The sequence below is a fragment of the Equus przewalskii genome, chromosome 14 (assembly GCF_037783145.1).
Source record: "Equus przewalskii isolate Varuska chromosome 14, EquPr2, whole genome shotgun sequence".
Lineage (NCBI taxonomy): Eukaryota > Metazoa > Chordata > Mammalia > Perissodactyla > Equidae > Equus > Equus przewalskii.
In genome coordinates, this window is record NC_091844.1 from 86357210 (window position 1) to 86365260 (window position 8051).

Genomic DNA, 8051 nt, shown 5'->3' on the forward strand with positions numbered 1-8051 from the left:
AGGCAACAATTATGGTTTTCTCACGTACACTGTTGTATCAATCGATCCTCAGTTCTGTAATAGATTCCTCACTTTGCAGCATGAATGTGTTTCAGCGCTTCCAAATTCCCATCAGATGTAAATCTTTTGGATTCAGGAAAGAGATATTGGAATTCCCAAGAATTCTAGGGTATTCTCGAAATCACAAATTACTCTATAATTTTTTTTTTTTTTTGCAGGGTAAGATTTACCCTAAACTAACATCTGTTGCCAACCTTCCTCCCCTTTCTTCCTTTTTCACCAACAAAGCCCCAGCATACAGTTGTGTATAATTGTAAATTCTTCCGGCTCTTCCACGTGAGCCACTGCCACAGCCTGGCTACTGAAAGACGAGTGGTGTAGTTCAATGCCTGGGAAATGAACCCAGGCTGCTCAAGCAGAGCCCATGAAACTAGACCATCAGGGCTGGCTCTTCTCTGTATTTTTTATAACATTGTATTCATTTGGTTTTCAATAATGACTGACCAAAATAATAAATAGTCAATCATCTTTCTGTGATTGGGTTATATTAAAAAGGTTTTCTTCTAAAAATCTATATTATGGGGCCAGCCCGACAGTGCAGTGGCTAAGTTCACACGCTCTGCTTTGGAGGCCTGGGGTTCGCTGGTTCGGATCCTGGGCACAGACATAGGCACTGCTTATCAAGCCATGCTGTGGCGGGGGTCCCACAAATAAAAAAAATAGAGGAATATGGGCATGGATGTTAGCTCAGGGCCAAGCTTAGTCAGCAAAAAGTGGAGGATTGGTGGTAGATGTTAGCTCAGGACTAATCTTCCAAAAAAAATTTCTATATTATAATAAATTCACGGTTCATTATTATGAACCCATATGATGTGACAAGGTTATATATTTCAATAAAAAGTAAAAATTGTCTCCACCTAATAGATATTTGATAATAAAATCATTAAAACAAGGGTATATTAACACAAAATAAATGCCTAATAAAAATTACTTTAAAAATGAAAGATATTATCATAAATATTTAGTATTTGAAATCGTTATTCTTAAAATGAAATTTTAAAGCAAGTGAAGTATTAATTCCCTTATCTTATAATCTCAATCTTAGTTGCATGACAAATATTCTAGACATAGAAACACTTCTTTCATTTGTGTTAACATTAGTTAAATTGTTGTCAGTATATCCAAAAGCAACTTCAAGTTAGATGTGACCACAGCATCTCTTCATATGAGCCCATTTCCTGTTCCAATGATGAAAATATTTTGTCTGCTTGTCCCGATTTTGGTTTTGCTTTTGGAAAAAGTACTGCCTTTGCATATTCTAATTTTAATGAGTTTCTGATTTTATAGCGAAGTGTATCATAAAAACATTCACGATGTCTCTTTGAATTTCCTCTTCACAATATTTACAAAAACTATAGCCCATAATGGATGCCCAAATAGCAAAAAACGCCAGCAACAAGAGTGTTGGGTTCATCTTTAATTCCTCTGCAGAAGCCTAATGCGCGATACACAGCAGCTTACTGTCAAAATGATGTGCTGTGTTTTCTTTTTGTGGTGCTTTCAAATGTTTGTTCTGTACACTAGGAAGTATCCTCAAAACTTAGAGGATTTACAGTAATTGTGCAAAGTGGAGGGAATAAATGAAGAGAGCTGCAGAATTCGGAGGAAGAAGAGACTGGAGTGTGAAGACAGCAGCTTCCCGGGGACGTGGCAGGCTGGCCGAGAGCCCCGAGGAGGACAACGGATATTCCAGGTGAAGACCCAGAAGTGGGGCTCCGGGAAGAGAGGCCAGCCGCTGAGCAGAGGCCATGGGCAGGGAAGAGGGGACCGTAACTCAGACCAAAGCTTGCCAACCTCAGCACTGTCATTTGAGAGTCCTCCAGAACTGTCTTGTTTCTAACACACGACCTGGGCCCAAGGGCACCCCTCGCACGGGACAGCCTCAGCCCCAAGCTCGTGGCTGGAAACCACTCCTGGAAGGTTTGCTCACGGCCTTGATCCTTAAAAATGACTTCTCACTGACTCATTAACTCAGGTGAAAGTTCTCATTTAAAAGATGTCGCCCTGCCACCTTCCCTCACCTGAGCCCCTGGGTGCATTTAGCTGCTGGTTTAGAGGGCATTAAGTGACCAGTGGAGGAAGTCAGGGCACCCAGGACTGAAGGGTGAGGAGAGAGAGTGAGAACAGGAAGTGCAGGAGCTGGGCAATGGTGAGACTCTGTGTCTGCTCTGCGCATGAGGGGCACCACTCGAATATTCTGGCAGCATAAATCCCGTCTCCCACCGCACAGCAACACCCAGACAGTAGAGGGCCTGCATAGCCCCTGGGCCCTTCTCCACCAGGGATGGAGCAGCACAGTGGGAAAAGACGCAGCTTGGAGGCTGGCTTCTGTCCTGGCTACGCCCCTAAGCAGCTGAGGGACCCACCTCATTGGTGAAGAGGTGAAATCCGCTCCCTCTTTGTGAGGATGACGGACAAGCAATGCTCCAGGAAGCCCCTTGATGGTAACAGACAGGCTGAATGAGTTATGGAGCATTTGAATCTGAATTTCTCCTTCTGAATAAAGTAGAAACCCAAAGGGAATAGACAAGGTGTTAAGTTTTCTCCTGTGTGAAAAATTTTAGGAATGCTCTTTGATTTCCCTCTTTCCCTAAACAAGCCGACACTTGCCACCCCAGGCCTCCAGCCCCGTCCAATCCATCAGCAAGTCCTGTGGACTCCAAAACACGTCCGTCCCAGCCACTCCTCCCTCTAGCTCAGGGCACCATGGGTTCCTGCCGGGTCCTCTGAAACACCTCCTTCTTGGTCTCCCTGCCTCCATCCCTGTCCCCATCAAATCCATGCTTCCCCAGAAGCCAGCATGATCTTGTTCAAAACACGAATCAGGTCACATCGCTGTGCAGCTGTAAAACCTCTCAGTACACTTTTAATAAAACACAAATTCCTTACTGTCCCTGCCTTTCCCTGACCCCTGTCTGGATGGCAGTCTCCTTTACTTAGCCTCAGCCATACAGCCGGCCTTCTTTCTGCTCCACAAACAAGCCCTGCACAGTCGACCCCAGGACCTTTGCACTAACTCTCCCCTCAGCTTTGGGTCGCTCCCATTCCTGAGGCTTCCTCCCGTTCACAGCTCAGCCTAGTGTTCACACCCTAAGTAGCCTCTCCCGACAACTTAGTCCAAATCGACACTCGCCAGTCCCCATCAGAGCTCTCCCTTTTCATTCCCTGCTCGGTATTCATCGCTATCTATTTTCCATTTTCCTTTACTGCTTTGTCTGTTTTCTGTCCAGCCTCCCCTGCATAGCCCAGGAGCCCCTGAGAGCACAGCCCTCATCTTTTCATGGCTTGTCTTCGGTACTTAAGAACAGTGCCTGACACAGAGCAGACAAGCCATAAGTATTTGTTAAATGAATGAAAACATGGAGGCAGAAGCAACACCTGTAATCCCCGCCACGCGCTGCCTTATACAGAAGGATGTGCATTTTCAGAGTATTTGTCGCCTTTACACAATTTAGAAAAACGCATTTTTGCTCCCCCCCCCCCCCCGTTAGTAACTCTCTCCTACCTGCCATGTGGGTCAGGTGGAAGGACCCTGTCTCCTTCGAGCTTCAGGCAGTCTCCACCCTTGGGGGGACATTTCACTCAGCTGAGACCTGTCTCTCTCTAATACTCATCCATCAGTTCATGAAATCACCAAAAAAAAAAAAAACCCTTTTGTATGTCTGGCAGGTCCGTGAAGATGAAGCCCTAAATAAGAAAGGAGGGGCCAGGGGCAGAGGCCTGGACTCTCGGCCCAGTGCTGCTGCCCATCGAGGAGAATCCTGTCCCTTCTCTGGACCTCCGTTCACTCACCCATAAAAAGAAGGAATTGATCCTGGGGAAACGGCTGCCAAAATGTAGGTGAATGTGTCTGTTCATGCCAGGGAAGGATGGGCTGCCATAGAAGTAAATTTTAAAGAAAACTTGAATGACAAAGGAAATTGATTATGGTAAATTCAGGAATCCAAAATATAAACATGATTCAAATTATGTAGAAAAGTTTTAAGTTACTTGGGAAAATTTTGAATGAATAGAGGTATTGTCTTTTTATTGGGGGATTATGTATGGCTTTTATTTTCATCTTTCCTTTCTCTTTCTTCTCTAAATTGTAATCAATAAGCATATAAGACTTCACAGCCCCTCCTCCCAAAAATTAATAAACCAAAAATGAGAGAAGTTAACCAGGTGCTTGCTGAGCTCCCTCCTGGCCCCGACAGCCTGTGATCGCAAGTTGAGGGGCTCACGGTGGTTGGAGGATCTTCCAGTGCCTCTTGGTGTGGGAGTGAGGGTGGAGACGGAGGGGCAGATCTGGGAGGGCCCCTCTGCACATCGCGCTCCCTGGACCCCAGGGCTGCACTTAGCTGTGGGTTTGGCAGCCAAATGAGGCCAAACAAGGGACGTTGGGATTTTGCTTGAACTCTGGGGGAAGAGGTCTTCTGTCATCATTGAGCTTGTTACGTGGAACTGTCAGAAGCACCATCTTTGCCACCCCACGGGGAGTGTATGTTTGTGAATAAAATCAACTGAAAAAAAAAGCAGACCTGAGAGATAGAGAAAACCAACCAAACAAACAAACATGGATAACCAGTGATTTCTGTTGACTTTGTCGAACCCCTGGATCATGCTGGGTCAGAAGCACAATCATATTTTAATGCTCCTGCTTACCTGTCCCAATAAATTTCCTTTCTTGTCTAAACCAGTGTGAGATGCGTTTGTCACAATAGATCTGACTCATATGCACAGCTTGTCACCCAGACGTCCTGCTGTTGCCTTTCTTGGGAGCCCTCCACAAAGGACAGTGAAGTCCACCTGGACGGGACTATAGGGCCTTTTCTCGCGTGCACGGCTAACTGGGGACAGGTCCCACAGGGAACGTCTACTCACTGTCCCCATGAGGGGCCCTCGGGCTTTGATTCTGGGAAAAAGTGAGAGACTTACAGGCCTCTCTGTGCAAATTATCCAGTCATGATTGCAATGAACTGTCCTGTGAGAGCAGAGCAATGCTGGAATGAGTCCTGGAAAAGATGCAACTTATTTCCACAGAGTGTGGGACTGACCGTCACTTCCCACCCTACAGCTCCATCTTAGCTTCAGTCTTTAGCTCAAGCCCTTGGCCTCGTCCCCGTGTAGTCCAGGGCAGACCAGGCTGGCAGTCATGGGGCCTGGAGGGATGCTCTCGGTGCGCTCACCAGGTGAACACTCTGCCTGCGGTGGGCCCGTGCACTTGTAACGCTCAGCTTTCTGAGCTGCAGCCGCCTGATTCCCTGAGTGCTGGTGTCAGGGCCCCAGATCCCTGCTTTGGTTTCCTGGCGTTTGTTTTGTCTCTCACAGGTTTCCAGTCCGGGGGAGGACCACGAAACTGTTGGAAGCCTTTGAGCCTTCCCCAGGGGTGGATGCTCTTTCTTTCCACCTGCAGTTGGATGAGGTTCTCTCTCCTGTGCGCCAGATGCTGGGCGCACCCGCTGACAAAGCTATAGCCTCTGTGCTCCAGCACCAATTAGTGGGGGGTGAGGACAATTACAGTCCAATTCCGTGAGAGAAACAACACAGGGCACTTTCAGGCAAGAAGAGAAATACCCAAATGAGCCTCAGGATGCTTTTTAGAGGAAACTACAGCTAAGCTTAGTCTTGAACAATGAGAACGGTAGTACAGGTTGCTGGAGCGCATGTTAGAGGCTGAGGATCTGGACGAAGCAGAGGCATCATGATGACAACATCGGGAGCCAGCAGGAAAATACAAGCCCTGAGTATGTGCTGCGTGAAGCGTGGAGCAGGACTCTCTGGAAACAGGCCAGAGAGGCAAGGGAGAGCAAGAGAATGAAGGCCCCAGAGGCTGGGATCAGCCTAGGAGGTCATAGGAGGGACCTTGAACACAGCCCTGAAGGCAGAGACAAGGCAACATGGGGATTGGATCAGGAAAATAGTCGTATTTGCTTGTCCAAGAGTTCAGCTGGAGGTGCGATTTGGATGAATCTTCTGGTTACTGAAACCAGAGTATCTGCCTGATCCTGAGCATTTCTAATGCCAGACCCCACCCTGTGATCAGACATCTTGGAGGTTGGCCCCAACTTGGGTGTGGCTCAAGGCTATCATATGCATTCCGCCATTGTGACGGGATTTTATCCAGACTGTTCCAAAAATGCCCTCATCCCAAAGACCGGGGTTTACCCCTGTCTGCTCTCCATCCCTTGGACCTGTCACTGGGGTCTCACTTAACCCGAAGCTCAGGCCCGCGCTGCCGCAGTGCCCACATGAGCCTCACAGTTGCACAGACCTTAACTAACGCAACCATCACAACACGAAATTTTGCTCTGTTCGTTTTGCAAATGCTCCAAAAGGTTAGCCAGCTTCTCTGAGACTACAGCCTGGGCTGTGGTCTTTCCAAGTTTACCCATTTTGCTGTCATTTTTTCTGTTCCAAGGCATTGAGTCCACAAGCAGTTTCTAAGCTTGCCACACACCGGACCCTGTGCCCAGGCTCAGCACACAAAGGCAAATAGAACCCAGTTCTGTCCCCCACGGAGCTGGGACCTGTCGCAGCAAATATTCAACCAAGAACCAAAATGCGGAGAGGTTACGAGATTTTTTCCAACACCACACAGCTTCCTGGTCACCCCAGAACAGGCTCTGAATTAGAACTCAGCACGCCAGACCCCAGTCCTATTCTGTTGCCCCCATCCAGCATTCATCTGGAGGCACCGGGAGAAATCACCTCTGGGACGTGCATTCAGACTCCCCTCTGCTGCCGCCGCCGCAGCTGAGGGTCTGAGGTAGCATTCCTCATCAGCTAGATGCTCTTGGAAACCAGCTCCTTGATTTGAGAGGTGGCTTTCTGACCAAACTGCATGAAGAGCCTGGCTCATGCTTTTTAAAAAGGAATTAGGGAAATGGCAAAAGGCATTCAGCAATCAATCTGTCTGATAGCAGCGTCCAGCCCCGGCAGAGTGACTTTTCCCCAAACACACGGCAGAGACAGGACCACACAGCCAGCAGCCAAATCCCAGAGCCTCGTCTCACCTGAGCAGGGTCTCGCCTGGGCTGCCTTTGTTACAGCAGCAGTGGGCTCCCAGCCGGGAGAGTCCCGTGTTCCACCGTGGCTTGTCTGGGAAGCACCAGGGCAGCTCCTAGTATCCTTTCATGAGACAGTCGTCAAAGCATCCTCCGGGCTGCAGAAGGAAACCTGGATTTGGGAACCTTCTTCAGGGCTGGCAGGGTGGCTTGGCACCTCCTGGCACGACCAGCCACGTCCGAGCTCCAGCCAGACTGCTGACCTGGCACCGGCGCTGTGTGATATAACGCGCGCGCACAGGGAGACTTTAACTGTCTCGTCCCCAAGCTCGGAGCCCTTGAGTCTCTGTAAGATGCAGGCTCCTGCGAGGCCACTGTTCTGACACCTCAGCTTCCCTCTGCCAGGGCGCTGGCCATTCCGGGGTTCACAAGCCAACCCTGCATGAGATGCCAGCCAGGAATGTATCATTTTTAGCAAAGTAATTATTAATCCCAAGGCCTCTGTTTAAGTGCCTCTCTTTTATTAGTAAGCCAATTAAAATATGTTTTCAGCATTAAGATTATTTGTAAAGATTCTAGTGTTTTTCCATAAATACCTATCAATTGAAGTCATTTTATTCTTTAAAAAAAAAAAATCCAGCAGCCATTCCTTCAGTCCTGGATAACATGTTGTTCTCATTTAATTTATATGACTTTAACCTCCATATGGAAAGGATATGGCTGACTGGGGAGACATGGAGATTTTAAAAAATGTAACTGCATAGGAAGTTAACGCACGTTAGAATACGGATTATGTTGTTGGAGGAACACGAGACACAGGGAAGGAGGGCACAGGATGGGGGCTGGGAGACCGGGGTTCCAGTTCCAGATTTGAAGCTCACTTAGCTGGGCAGGTTTGTGCAAGCGGTTTGGTTCTCGGCTTCAATACCCTCCTGGGCTTGAAAGCAGTTAGACTAGGTTGATTGCCAAAGTCCCTTCCAGCATCAGTGCTCGCGTAGTTTTTCT

At 48.0% G+C, this 8051-nt stretch overlaps 1 long non-coding RNA gene across 3 annotated transcripts in view; it reads right to left on the minus strand.

Moving 5' to 3' along the window:
• The window catches only part of LOC139075467 (uncharacterized), a 123135-nt gene extending 115689 nt beyond the window's left edge, over nucleotides 1-7446 (minus strand). For all 3 annotated transcript variants that reach the window (XR_011525823.1, XR_011525824.1, XR_011525825.1), the window contains exon 1: nucleotides 7056-7446. This is a non-coding gene — a long non-coding RNA (uncharacterized lncRNA). The remainder of the gene's footprint in view (nucleotides 1-7055) is intronic.
• Nucleotides 7447-8051: the final 605 nt, after the last annotated feature.